The sequence below is a fragment of the Neomonachus schauinslandi genome, chromosome X (assembly GCF_002201575.2).
Source record: "Neomonachus schauinslandi chromosome X, ASM220157v2, whole genome shotgun sequence".
Classification (NCBI taxonomy): domain Eukaryota; kingdom Metazoa; phylum Chordata; class Mammalia; order Carnivora; family Phocidae; genus Neomonachus; species Neomonachus schauinslandi.
In genome coordinates, this window is record NC_058419.1 from 47313753 (window position 1) to 47328066 (window position 14314).

A 14314-nucleotide genomic window follows, 5' to 3' on the forward strand; every position below is an offset into this window, starting at 1 on the left:
TATTTAATTTGATTCAAAATTTAGTCTATTTGTATATAATTTCCAGGTATGTAACACAGCTTTAACCTTAAACAGTAGTATAAACAATGTTGTATATCAAAAGAATAGAACCTGAGAAAAATAAAATCCATAAATAGTTATTTATATAATACCTTTTGTATCAAAAAATACAAGTTTTATCCATATGATTTCTTTTTTCTTTTTTTTAAGATTTTATTTATTTATTTGAGAGAGAGAACGAGATAGAGAGCATGAGAGGGGGGAGGGTCAGAGAGAGAGGCAGACTCCCTGCTGAGCAGGGAGCCCGACGTGGGACTCGATCCCGGGACTCCAGGATCATGACCTGAGCCGAAGGCAGTTGCTTAACCAACTGAGCCACCCAGGTGCCCTATCCATATGATTTCTTTGGTTTTAGTCACCAAAGAAATTCAGCTATCTCTGTGACAGAGACATTGTAACAAAAACTGAGACAATTTTAGAGTGAGGCATTTAAAGTGAGGAATGGAAGTTATGCAGTTACATGAACATAGATTCCAGCTTCTACCCTGTTCTTCAGCTTGGAACTTAGCCAGGACATTATTTCTCTGCTTCTCTTCTTAAAAAGTTTCTGGGAGATTTTAAATGACCCATAAAGTTCAGCTCCTTTTGTTCTACATCTTATTGAAAACCAGTACCATGGCCCCCAATGGGTTGAAGTTTCCTAGTCTGTGTATGCTGAGATGAACACTATCACTTGATCTTGGCTGGGTGAAGAGGTAATTTGCATTGGAGGTAGGGATAGTTGGGAACTGGCTCCCTAGGACCTTGCATGTAAGGAAGTAGAGAGCCTATTGCTACATTTTACTTCTGAGCTGTGATTTATTCAGTAAGTCCAGAGACTTCTTAAAAATGAACTGGAGGTTTCAATAAAGGCTTTGCCTTTAAGATATATAACCTGTGATTAAAAATAACCTCAAGTCAAAGCTGAAGAGTGGCCTTTGCAAAAGCAGTAATGGGATATTTTGGTTCTTTTTACCATGCTGAAATAAGTCTATTTAATCCTGCAAATGGAGTAGAGAAAGAAAATGGATGGAAATTAAGACCTCAATCGGTACTAGATGTGATTTGGAGTGAAGAGACACAACCATCTTTGAAATGAATATATGCTGAATACCTGGACTGTTTATGTGACTTGCACAGGTGTAATATATAATGATCACGTATAATGACATATTTATCCATGTAAATCTCAATGTACACCATGTGCTGATGGAAAAAGTGTGTATTATCACTACATTCTCCCAGTGTGGATTCCCTTTGGGAATTGGCTTGAAGGCAGTAATGTCATTTCCCCCCAAATCATTCTATTTCTGTTGGAAGTAGCTTTTAGCATTAGAAACTCTTGGTGCTTTGCCTTTTAGCAGACAGACTTTAGGCTTGAGCTCCCTTTAAAAGACCATTGGAGTTTCCTTTATTCCTTCAGGATTCTAGGGCAGTTTAGAACTATAACATATTGCTGCAGGTATGACCTGAAAGAATTAAAGGACTAAATGCCCTTTTATTAGAACCACTCACTTACTGCAATAGGGAATATGGCCATTTCAATAGCTAATTGTTATTTGAATTTTATTCCTTCTCCTGTAATTGATGATTGAAAAAAGTTATAGTGTATACTCTTTATACAGCATTTATTTATTTTTTTTCCAAAAATGCTTACCTCTTCAGACTTGCATCTCCCTAGATGGAGTTAAGTGTTTCGAAGGGTAGACTGAGGTGAAGCAGTAACTTTCATCAGCTGCTTGACATAAATTGTATCTCCAACTATTTCAAAAGGGAAAAAAATGAAAAAGGCTATGAAGGGCTGTGGGTGGCAGGTAAGTGCACTTGTGACAGAGAAGTTGCTTCAAAGACACAGATCTATCTTTAGTAATTGCCTAGTGGTAGGATGAGGTGGGGGGGCTTGTTTCTTTCCACAGTGGTGTGTCAGGGATGAGTTGCTAGGCAGTAAACTCACTTGTGCACTGAGTTTAAAATGGTGTGCTATGTTTTTAATGCCAGTTGCCTTTTCAGCTGCCTGCCCACCTTTCTTGGGCAGGAGCCTCTGACTGTTACCGGAATGCCAAGTGACACAACAAATGATCTGACAGTGTTTTCCTGTTAGTCCTGTGTAATAAGGATTTTATTGATGGATTAAATCTCAGAAAGTATTAGAAAAGTAGCTTTTTTTCCTTCTGAATTCTCATAATACTTTGTACTTCTTTCTACTACTAATTGCTCTAGCACTGTGCCGTATTGTAATTATTTGTGTCTGTCTTTCCCAGTAGACTATGAATTCCTTAATGGCAGGAACTTTGTCTTAATTAACTTTGTATACTCAGGATCTAGCATAGTTTCTGGAACATAGTAAAAACTCAACAAATGCTTGTGGACTCAGTGAAGGAATGAGTGAAAAACGTTAATCCAGGCTATGAGACCAAACAGAGACCAAGGTTCCCACACTTATAAGACTACTTGTTGTTTCATGATACTCGACTTCCTAGGGTTTAAAACAGTGCTTCTAAGCCTGGGCATCCATATTTTCTTCTGTGGGCATAGAGGTATCAGTATCTTATTTCTTTGGAGAAGACAGCTATTTCTGTGCTGTTATTTTCTCCAAAACCTTTACCAGAGTGCAAGAATAGCACCCTGAACATCTCAATCATTGGAACCATCATAATTCTAATTATTTTTTTCTGTATTTGTATAATTTGATTTGGTTAATCATCTTCCACTAGACTGTGAGTTCAGTGATGGAGGGTAAATGCTTCTGATTTTGTTCACCATCACAGGATCTAATATAGTGCCTGTCAAGGAGTAGGAACTCCATAAATGAACATTAAGATGGCTTCCTTTATTCATACCAGCTTGTTTTTGTGTGTGTGTGATTTTTCTGGACTAGGAAAATATATGTATATCAGTCTTTTCAACATTACCTTGAAAACTTTTTTTCAGGTTCTAATCTAACATTTGAAAATCCAGGCTCTTTTCAGAAAGCTTTAATAAAATCTATATAATAAAATTACTGGAGCAGATTATTTATTTTTGGAAAAAGAATGGCCATCTCTAAAGGTAATATGTTGACTTTTAAAGTGTCCAAGTTTGGAAAACTGCAGTGTTGATCTCAATGGAGTCTTTCTGTTAACTTTTAAAGGAGTGAGTGTTTGGCTGCTGCATAGGCTTCTCTCAAGGGGAAAGGCCTTTAGAATGAGACTCAGTAATTTAGCCATTAAGGTTAATGTTCATCTTCTCTCTGTTGAAACTTCTAAGGTAGGCAGTGCAAATAGCTTATCAGGTAGTTTTAAAGGTCATGTACAAAGGAAAAAAACCCTGCACTGCTCATGGAAATATCCTTAGTAATCAGTGCCTGCTTATGGGAGGAGGGGGCTCTCAGAAGAGCTCTCAGCTCTTCTATCTTGCCTTTTCCTCCAGGTCACTTTGTGACAAATTTTGAGTTGGTAGCATCCCAGCCTGGAAGGTAGCTAGCTATGCACATCTCTGCTTTCTATATTAGTGAAGTTAGCAAGTTTTTTTTAAACTGTTTTAACTTTCTCTTTTCTTCTTCAGCCTCTGCACTGTATCTCTGGGGTGAGTCTGACAGAGATAGGAGCAAAGAGCAGACTTCTCCGTTGACAGTCTGCAGCATTGGTCAAAACCAGAGGAGCACTGGGTGTTATATGCAACTGATGAATTACTAAATTCTACCCCTGAAACTAATAATACACTATATGTTAACTAAATTGAGTTTAAACAAACAAACAAAAAACCCCACCTTTCAGAGAATGAGTCAGAATAAGGATGGTAGGATGCTCAACCTTGCCCCTGCTATTACTTTTTCATTTCAACCTGTGACAAAGCTATGCCTCTGTCATCTCTCTGGTCTGCTACAACCCTCTATGGAATACACAAATTGGGCCCTGCCCAGTCAGTGCTGACTACATCATGAATCCCTCATAAATGGATGTTAAGCTTCTCAAGGGAAATGAAAACTTAATCTACCACTCCAGATCCCAGCTGAGACCACTGACTTAGCTTCCTTTGAGACTTCATTGAATTATTAGTCTTTCTCTTTTTCCTCCTACTTTCTCCAAACTGTAAAATGTATGGGTTGCAGCTGCTTGGAGGATGAAGGAAAATCTAGAGTTTTTAAAAATGGTAGCTCTGAGGCAGGCATTTAGGAGTGACTCTAATAGTTCTTTTGGAAGAGTGAACTGTACCTCCGGGCTTATTGTGATCACCCAGTGAGAGAAATCACAGAATGAGTCAGCAACAATGATGTAGAATGCATTTTTCCCAGTGCATTGAATAGCTGCTTTACATATAGATTCAGTAGTAAGATAAGAGTCTGCTTACATTCTGTTTTATTATCTGCTTCTGAGAGTATAGCAGCAGATTTGGGAGATTATATTTTCAGGAAAAGTTATATTTTCAAAATCTTACTGATGACTACATCCACTCATTGTCACTCTGCCTTGCCCGTCCCTTCATCCCTGAGTCATAATGGGAAATTTTTTCAAATAAGGGAGAGTTTTTGTTGTTGTTGTTCCCACATTCAACTTATTTTTGTTTTCTAGAGCTCTGTAGTCTTCCGCTTTTACTTTTGAATGGGAATTTGTTGGCAGACATTTATAAGAAACAATAGAGAAGTGCTAGGGATGGCTTGAGCAGATTAATTTCCAAGGATTCAGCTCAAAGAAAAATGCAGTTTTGTTTGAATTTTTATTTCATCTTGCAAAAACGAATTCCACATCTCATGGCTATAGATTTGTTTTTGAGATGATGACCAACCTGTATGCACCAGAACCACTTAATGTCATTTAATTTTGAACATCAGAGTAGAAAGGCCTAAAGATTGGAAATAGAAAATAAGTAAAGAATTGAAGTTTTGATTAGACTTTTGAGTCCCAATTTAGCTTTTATTAACAATATGAATTTTGTGTTTGAAAATAGAGGAGAGTGAGTCCTTTATCTCCGCAGAATTCTGCAAATGACATTCTCAAGTATACTGGTCATAATTGTAATGATAGGTACCATCTTTTGGTTATTTGCTATATATGTGGTAGGCATTTTATATATATATATATATATGTATCTATAAAACTTATATATGTTCTAATTTTAATAATTACAATAACATTGCAAGATATATATTATCTCCATTTTGTAGACAAGGTGACTGAAACTTAGAAAGTGTAGGTGATTCAAGTATTGGTGCCCAGTTAATAAATGGTCAAATTCCTCCAAGTTCATAATTTTTCTACTCTGCATTACCATCTTTCATATGGTCAAGTGACAGGATTCAGAAGGTCAATTTGTCCTTCAAATGCCAATGTATTCTCTTCATATGCCATGCAGAGTTGGCTTCAGGAAACTGAAAACAGTTCTATGAATGTGGGTTTTTTTTAGGGCTTCTATATTCCTGGAAAACCAGCTCTCTCAGTTTGCTTACTACAAGGAAAGTCTCCTAACATGCTCCAAAATATATGCTATGAGTCCCTGTATTGCTATTCAAGGAGTAGAACACCATCAGTCCTCCAGAATAAGTTATAAAAGAAAGCTAAAGACCACAAAGCCTGAAATTTCCTTCTGAAATAACTAATGTAACCAGTCCTAATATGAACGCTGCTGGGTCACCTGGCTGCTTCAGTCAGTAGAGCATGTGGCTGTTCATCTCAGGGGTCATGAGTTCAAGTCCCACATTGGCTGTAGAGATTACTTTAAAAAATATGAACATTGTCTTAAGATCTGTACAATGAAGGTAACTTTAAATGTTATTGGAAATATCAAATCAGTGTGTATATAATTTTAAGTTGAATTTCTTTTTTCCCTTTGTTTTCTTTTCTTTCTTTTTTGTTTATAAATTTGACATAAGAAGGTACCTAGTTTAAGTCTCAAGCAACTAGGAAGTAGTGGCCAGTTGATTGAATTTACCTCTGATATTTTGGGTATGATGTTGATCCTGAAGTACACAGTGAAGGAAAACAAACTAGAGAATACAATCCAGTACATCAAGCCCCTATTAGAATCTCTGAGATTCTGAAATGATCTAGCTCATCTTTTTCTAAGTATGTCCTTAAAATATCATGACTCCCTAAAAGATGGTGCCCTTTACTGTGTGGCTAGAATATACAAAGAATAAGGTAAGTTGAATTGCATCAGTTTCGATTAATCAGCTTTGTTAAGGTATAATTTAGAGTAGTAAAATTCACAAATTTTAAGTATACAATTTGATGACTTTTGACAAATAGGTACAGTCATATTATTATTATTTTTTTTAAAGATTTTATTTATTTATTTGAGACAGAGAGAATGAGATACAGAGAGCATGAGAGGGAGGAGGGTCAGAGGGAGAAGCAGACTCCCTGCCGAGCAGGGAGCCCGATGCGGGACTCGATCCAGGGACTCCAGGATCATGACCTGAGCCGAAGGCAGTTGCTTAACCAACTGAGCCACCCAGGCGCCCAGGTAGTCATATTATTAACACCATGATCAAAATGTAGAAATTTTTATCAATCCAAAAAATTTTTCATATTGTTTTGCAGGAAATCCCAAATCTTCAGCATGGGGCACTGCTTTCTGTCACTATAAATTTGCTTTATTAAGAATTACATATAAATATAATTATACAGTATATAATACAGTCCTTTGGGCTTGGTTTCTTTAATTTATATTGTTACATGTATCAGTAATTTATTCCTCTTTTTGCTGAGTAGTATTCCACTGAGAAAATATAACATACTTTTATCTTCTCACCAGTTGATGGACATTTGAATTGTTTCTGCTTTTTGGCTGCTATAACTAATGCTGCTATAAATATTCATGTATAATTTTTGGTGTATGCACATGTTTTCATTTCTCTTGATTATTAATTGGGAGTGGAATAGCTAGATCAAAAGTTAAAAATATGATTAACATTCTTTTTAGTTTTTTAAAAGATTTTATTTACTTATTTTAGAGAGAGTGGGGGGAGGGGCCAAAGGAGAGGGAGAGCATCTCAAGCAGACTCTGTGCTAAGCACAGAGCCCAATGCCAGGCTCAATCTCCCCACCCAAGCCAAAACCAAGAGCCAGACACTTAACTGACTGAGCCACCCAGGCACCCCTAATTAACATTCTAATAAACTATCAAATTATTTCTGAAAGTTGTACTATTTTACATCAACACAGGTTATTTAAGAGTTCCAGTTGTGCCACACCCTAATCCACACTTGGTATTGTCAGTCTTATATTTTAGCCTTTCTAGTGGGTGTGTAGTGTTATGTCACAGTGATTTTAATTAGTACTTGTCTAATAACTAATAATGTTGAGCATCTTTTCATGCACTTCTTTTACAATTTTCATATATTCCTTGGGGACATGTTTATTCAAATACTTTGTCCATTTTCTTATCAGATTATCTTTTCTTATTTTCAATTGTAAGAGTTATTTATAAATTTTCCATACCAGCCCTTTTCCAGATATATGTTTTGCAAATATTTTCTTTCAGTCTATAGCTTACCTTTTTATTTTCTTAACACTGGCTATTAAAAAATAGATGTTCAATGGAATATTATGCAGCCATCAAAAAAATGAAATCTTGCCATTTGCAATGATGTGGATGGAACTAGAGGGTATTATGCTAAGCGAAATAAGTCAATCAGAGAAAGACATGTATCATATGATCTCACTGATATGAGGAATTCTTAATCTCAGGAAACAAACTGAGGGTTGCTGGAGTGGTGCGGGGTGGGAGGGATAGGATAGCTGGGTGATAGACATTGGGGAGGGTATGTGCTATGGTGAGCGCTGTGAATTGTGTAACACTATTGAATCACAGACCTGTACCTCTGAAACAAATAATACATTATATGTTAAAAAAAAAAAAAGATAGTAGGAAGGGAAAAATGAAGGGGGGGAAAACCGGAGGGGGAGACGAACCATGAGAGACTATGGACTCTGAGAAACAAACTGAGGGTTCTAGAGGGGAGGGGGTGGGGGATGGGTTAGCCTGGTGATGGGTATTAAAGAGGGCACGTACTGCATGGAGCACTGGGTGTTATATGCAAACAATGAATCATGGAACACTACATCAAAAACTAATGATATAATGTATAGTGATTACCATAACATAATAAAATAAAACAGAAAGAAAAGTAGATATTTTTAACAAAGTAGTTTATCATTTTTTTCTTTTATGGTTTGTGCTTTTTGTATTTTTTTCAAGAAATCTTGGCCTAATTCAGTCTCAAATATTTTATCCTATAGTTTCTTCTAGCAATTTTAGGTATAGTTTTAGGTTTTACATATGGGTATATCAAGTAAATTTTTATATGGTGTGAGGTAAGGATCAAGAATAATTTTTGTATATAGGTATCTAATTGTTCCAATATAATTTGTTTAAAAGAGTATCTTTTACTCTTTGAATGACCTTGGCACTTTGTTAAAAATTAATTAGCCATATATGTGTGGGATTCTTCCTTGACTCTGTGTTCTGTTACCTTGATCTACTTGTCTATCTTTTCACCAATACTACACTGTCTTGGCTACCACAGCTTTATAGCAAGCTTTGAAATAAAAAAGATTAGATCTTCTAATTTTGTTATTCTTATTTAAAATTGCTTTCACTATCCTAATTCCTTTGTAATTCCATAAAATGGTATAATCTGCTTGTCATTTGCTTTTTATTCCAGCTTTATTGAGAAATAATTGACATATATCACTGTACAAGTTTAAGGCATATAGCATGATGGTTTGATTTGCACATAGTGTGAAATGATTACTACAGTAGATTCAACTAACATTGATATTCTCATACAGATACAAAAAAAGGAAAAAAAGAAAAAAGGGAAAAATACTTCCTATGATGAGAATGCTCATGATTTACACTCTTAACAACTTGCCTATATATCCTACAGCAGCATTAGCTATAGTCATCATGTTGTACATGACATTCCTAGGACTTGTTTGTCTTATATTGTGTTTGTACCTTTTGACCACGTTTCTTCAGTTCTCCCTCCCCCCACCCTCTACCTCTGATAGACACATGTCTGATCTCTTTTTCTATGAGTTTGGTGGGGTTCTTTTTTATTTTTATTTTTATTTTATTCCACATGTAAGTGAGATTGTATAGTATCTGTCTTTTTTTGACTCATTTTACTTAGCATATTGCCTTCAAGTTCCATCTATGTTTTTGCAAATGGTAGGATTTTCTCATTTTTTATGACTGAATAATATTCCATTGTAGATATATGCCACAACTTCTTTATCCATTTATCCATCAGTGGACACTTAAGTAATTTCCATGTCTTGGCTATTATAAATAATGCTGCAATAAATGTGGAGGTGCAGATATATGTTTTAAGTTAGTGTTTTTGTTTACTTTGGGTATATATCCAGAAGTGGAATTACTAGATCATAGGGTAGTTCCACTTTTAATATTTTTAGGCTCCTCCATACTGTTTTCTATAGTGGTTGTACCAATTTACAATCCCTCCAACAGTGCACAAAGGTTCACTTTTCTCCACATAAATGCCATCATTTTTTATCTCTTGCCTTTTTGATGATGGCCATTCTAACAGGTAAGAGAGAGAGGAGCACACAGGGGAACCCACAAGGACAATGCTTCCCAAAGCCATTTGCTTAGAAAATGAGAGGGACTAAATTTCATGAGTTTTTGCAACCAGTAGGGCTTAGCCTGAAGTTTTAAAGGTCAATGGGTTTGGCTGGGATAGAGCTTGAAGGGTGCTGCCCTGCTACTGGAGAAAAGGCAGGCAAACAACTGGGGGGCAGATAGCATAGAAACAGTGATCTGAAGAATGCCTGGGGCACACAGGGGGATTATTCACTTTTTTCCAAACACATCCCTAGGAGGAAGCATTCACAGAGATGCCACTCTAGGAACAAAAGAGCTGGCTGGTGCCATTTCCCTCCCCTACCCCTCAGCATAAACATAGAGCTACCTGAGGGAAGCAGTTCAGCACTGAAACTGGCTGCCTAACTTGCTTACACCAAGCCTCACCTCCCTGTTTTCTGGTAGGACTGCCCTTCTCAGTCAAGTTTGCCTTAGTCCCAGTGTCGTACTCCCCACCCCCATACTGAAGACCAGAATGGACCCTTGCCCGTACGGCATCTCATGAGCAGAGAGTTCTGCAGGGCCTCAGTTCTAGTGGAGTTGGTGTCAGGTCTAATTTCAGAAGCAGACCAGAGCATACCTAGTTGAAACTTGCCACATTCAGGCCAGGTACCAGACACTGCAGAGGAGATACTCTGCAGACAACTGGCTTAAATGATAGAGCAGCCAAAGCACAACAGCAGACCATTGTAGCACACAGTGGAGGCACTCCCTGAAGCACTAGGCCCTGGGCACTACATGACCTCTTCATCATAAAACCATTACTTTCAAGAGCAGTAGACATAAATGGATTTTCTAACTCACAGAAGAAGGCAGAGGCTTAGATAAAATGCCAACAAAGAGGAATTTATACCAAATGAAAGAAAACATAACATGGCCAGAGATCAAATTGAAACAGATATAAGTAACATGCCTGATAGAGAATTTAAAGCAACAATCATAAGGATACTCACTGGGCTAGAGAAAAGAAAAGCAGACATCAGTGAGATCTTTACCACAGAGATAAAAGAGTTAAAAAAGAATCAATCAGAGATGAAGAATGCAATAAATGAGATTGGAAACAGGCTTGATGCAGTTAGCAGCAGGCTGGAAGAAGGAGAGGAATGAATTAGTGATACAGAAGACAAAATAACGGAGTATAATGAAGCTGAACAAAAGAGACAAAGATGAATTATGGAATACAAGAATAGACTTAGGGGACTCTGTGATTTCATCAAATGTAATAACATTTGCATTATAGGAGTCCCAAAAGAAGAGAGAGAAAAGGGTGTAAGAAAATTTATTTCAAGAAATAATAGCAGAAAACTTCCCTAATCTGGAGGAAAGAAACAGACATCCAAATCCAGGAGGCACAGAAAACTACTATCAAAATCAACAAAAGCAGACCAACACCAAGAAATATTGTAATTAAATTTGCAAAATATAGTGCTAAAGAAAAAATCTTAGAAGCATCAAGACAAAAAAGTCCTTAACTTTCAAGGGAAAACCCATAAGGTTAGCTCGAGATTTCACAACAGAAACATGGCAAGCCAGAGGGAGTGGCATGATATATCCAATGTGCTGAATGGGAAAAATCTGCAGCCAAGAATACTCTATCCAGCAAGGCTATCATTCAAGATAGAAGGAGAGATACAGAGTTTCCTAGACAAACAAAAACTAAAGGAGCTCATGACCACTAAACCAGCACTACAAGAAATATTAAAGGGGACTCTTTGAGTGCAAAGGAGAGATCAAAAGTGACAAAGACAAGAAAAGATCAGAGAAAATCCCCAGAAACATCAACAAAACAAGTAATAAAATGGCAATCTTTCAATACATATCTTTCTATAGTTACGTTGAATGTAAATGGACTAAATGCTCCAATAAAAATACAGAGGGTGTCAGAATGGGTTAAGAAAAGAAGACCCATCTATATGCTATCTACATGAGAGTGAGTTTAGACCTAAAGATATGTGGAGATTGAAAGTGAGGGAGTGGAGAAGCATTTATCATGCAAGTGGATGTCAAAAGAAAGCCAGAGTAGCAATACTTATATTGGACAAACTAGACTTTAAAACTAAGACTGTAAAAAGAGACAAAGAAGGGTATTACATAATCATAAAGGGGACAATCCAACAAGAAGATCTAACAATTGTATATATATATATATTTATGTACCCAACATAGGAGCACCCAAATATATAAAAGAGCTAATAACAAGCATAAAGGAACAAATTAATAAGAACATAATATTAGGGTACTTTAACACCCCACTTACATCAATGGACAGATCATCTAAACAAAAAATAAACAAGTAAACAGTGGTTTTGAATGACACACTGGACCAGATGGACCTAACAGATATATTCATAACATTCCACCCTAAAACAGCAGAATACACATTCTTTTCAAGTGCCCAGGGAACATTCTCCAGAGTAGATCACACATTAGGTCACAAAACAGGCCTCAACATGTACAAAAAAGATTGAAAACATACCATGCACTTTTTCTGACCACAACATTATGAAACTAGAAGTCAGCCACAAGAAAAAAAAAATGGAAAGAATACAAATACAGAGGTTAAACAACATGCTACTAAACGATGGGTCAACCAGGAAACCAAATAAGTACAAAAGATACATGGAAACAGGAGCACCTGGGTGGCTCTGTCGTTAAACGTCTGCCTTCAGCTCAGGTCATGATTCTAGGGTCCTGGGATGGAGCCCCACATCAGGCTCTCTGCTCAGCAGAAAGCCTGTTTCTCCCTCTCCCACTCCCCCTGCTTATGTTCCCTCTCTCGCTGTGTCTCTCTCTGTCAAATAAATAAATAAAATCTTAAAAAAAAAAAGATACACGTGAACAAAGAAAATGTAAACACAGTGATCCAAAACCTTTGGGATACAGTAAAAGTGGTCCCAAGAGGAAAGTATATAGTAATAGAGTCCTACCTCAAGAAGCAGGAAAAATCTCAAATAAACAACTTAACCTTACACCTAAAGGAGCTAGAAAAAGCACAAGAAATAAAGCCTAAAGCTAGCAGAAGGAAGGAAATAATAAAGCTTAGAGCAGAAATAAATGATATAGAAACTAAAAAAAAAAAAATAGAACAGATCAATGAAACCAGTAGCTAGTTCTTTGAAAAAAATTAATAAAATTCATAAACTCCTAGTTAGACTTATCAAAAAGAAAAGAGAAAGGATCCAAATAAATAAAATCACAAATGACAGAGGAATAATACCAACCAACACCACAGAAATGCAAACAATTATAAAAGAATATTATGAAAAACTATATGTTGATACGTTGGAAAACCTGAAAGAAATGGATAAGTTCCTACAAACATAAAATACCAAAACTGAAGGAAGAAATAGAATAGGAAGAAATAGAAAACTTGAACAGGTTGATAACCAGCAAAGAAATTGAATCAGTAATCAAAAATCTCCCACAAACAAAGGTGCAGGACCAGATGGCTTCACAAATTCTACCAAATGTTTAAAGAAGAGTTAATACCTCTTCTTCTCAACCTAGTCTAAAAAACAGAAAAGGAAGAAAAACTTCCAAGTTCATTCTATGAAACCAACATTACCCTGTTACCAAAACCAGATAAAGACTCCACTAAAAAAGAGAACTACAAATCAATATCTCTGATGAACATAGAGGCAAAAATTCTCAATAAAATACTAGCAAACCAAATCCAACAATACATTAAAAAAATCATTCCCCATGATCACATGGGATTTATTCCTGGGTTGCAAGGGTGATTAAATATTCACAAATCAATGTGATTCATCCCATTAATAAAAGAAAGGATTAGAATCATATGATCCTTTCAATAGATGCAGAAAAAGCATTTGACAAAGTACAATATCCATTCACGATAAAAACTGTCAACTAAGTAGGTTTAGAGAGAACATACCTCAACATAATAAAGGGCATATAGGAAAAATCCGCAGCTAATATACACAATGGGGAAAAACTGAGAGCACTTCCCCTATGGTCAGGAATAAGACAGGGATGTCCACTCTCACCACCATTATTTAATAGTACTGGAATTCCTAGCCATAGCAATCAGAAAACAGAAAGAAATAAAAGGTATCCAAATCTGTAAAGAAGACAAACTTTCACCATTTGCAGATGACATGATGCTCTATGTAGAAAATCCAAAAGACTCCACCCCAAAACTGGTAGACCTGATTTCAGTAAAGTCACAGGACACAAAATCAATGTACAGAAACCCATTGCAATTCTATACACCAATAATGAAACAGGAAAAAAAGAAATTAAGGAATCTATCCCACTTAAAATTGTACCAAAACCAATAAGATACTGAGGAATAAACCTAATCAAAGAGGTGAAAGAACTTTACTCTGAAAACTATAAAACCCTGGTGAAGGAAATAAAAGATGACACAAAGAAGTGCAAAAACATTCCATGCTCATGAAAGTTTTTTAATCATTAATGGATGTTTTATTTTGTAAAACAAAAATTGCATTTGTTGATATAATTCTGTGATTTTTCTTTTTTAGACTGTTAGTGTGTTGAATTACATTGCTTTTTCAAATATTAATCCAGCCTTGCATTCTTAGGACAAAACCCACTTGGTTTTGATATATTATTATACTTTTTATTTTTTTAATTTATTTTTATTATTTTTTAAAAAGATTTTATTTATTTGTTTGACAGAGAGATACATGGCGAGAGAGGGAACACA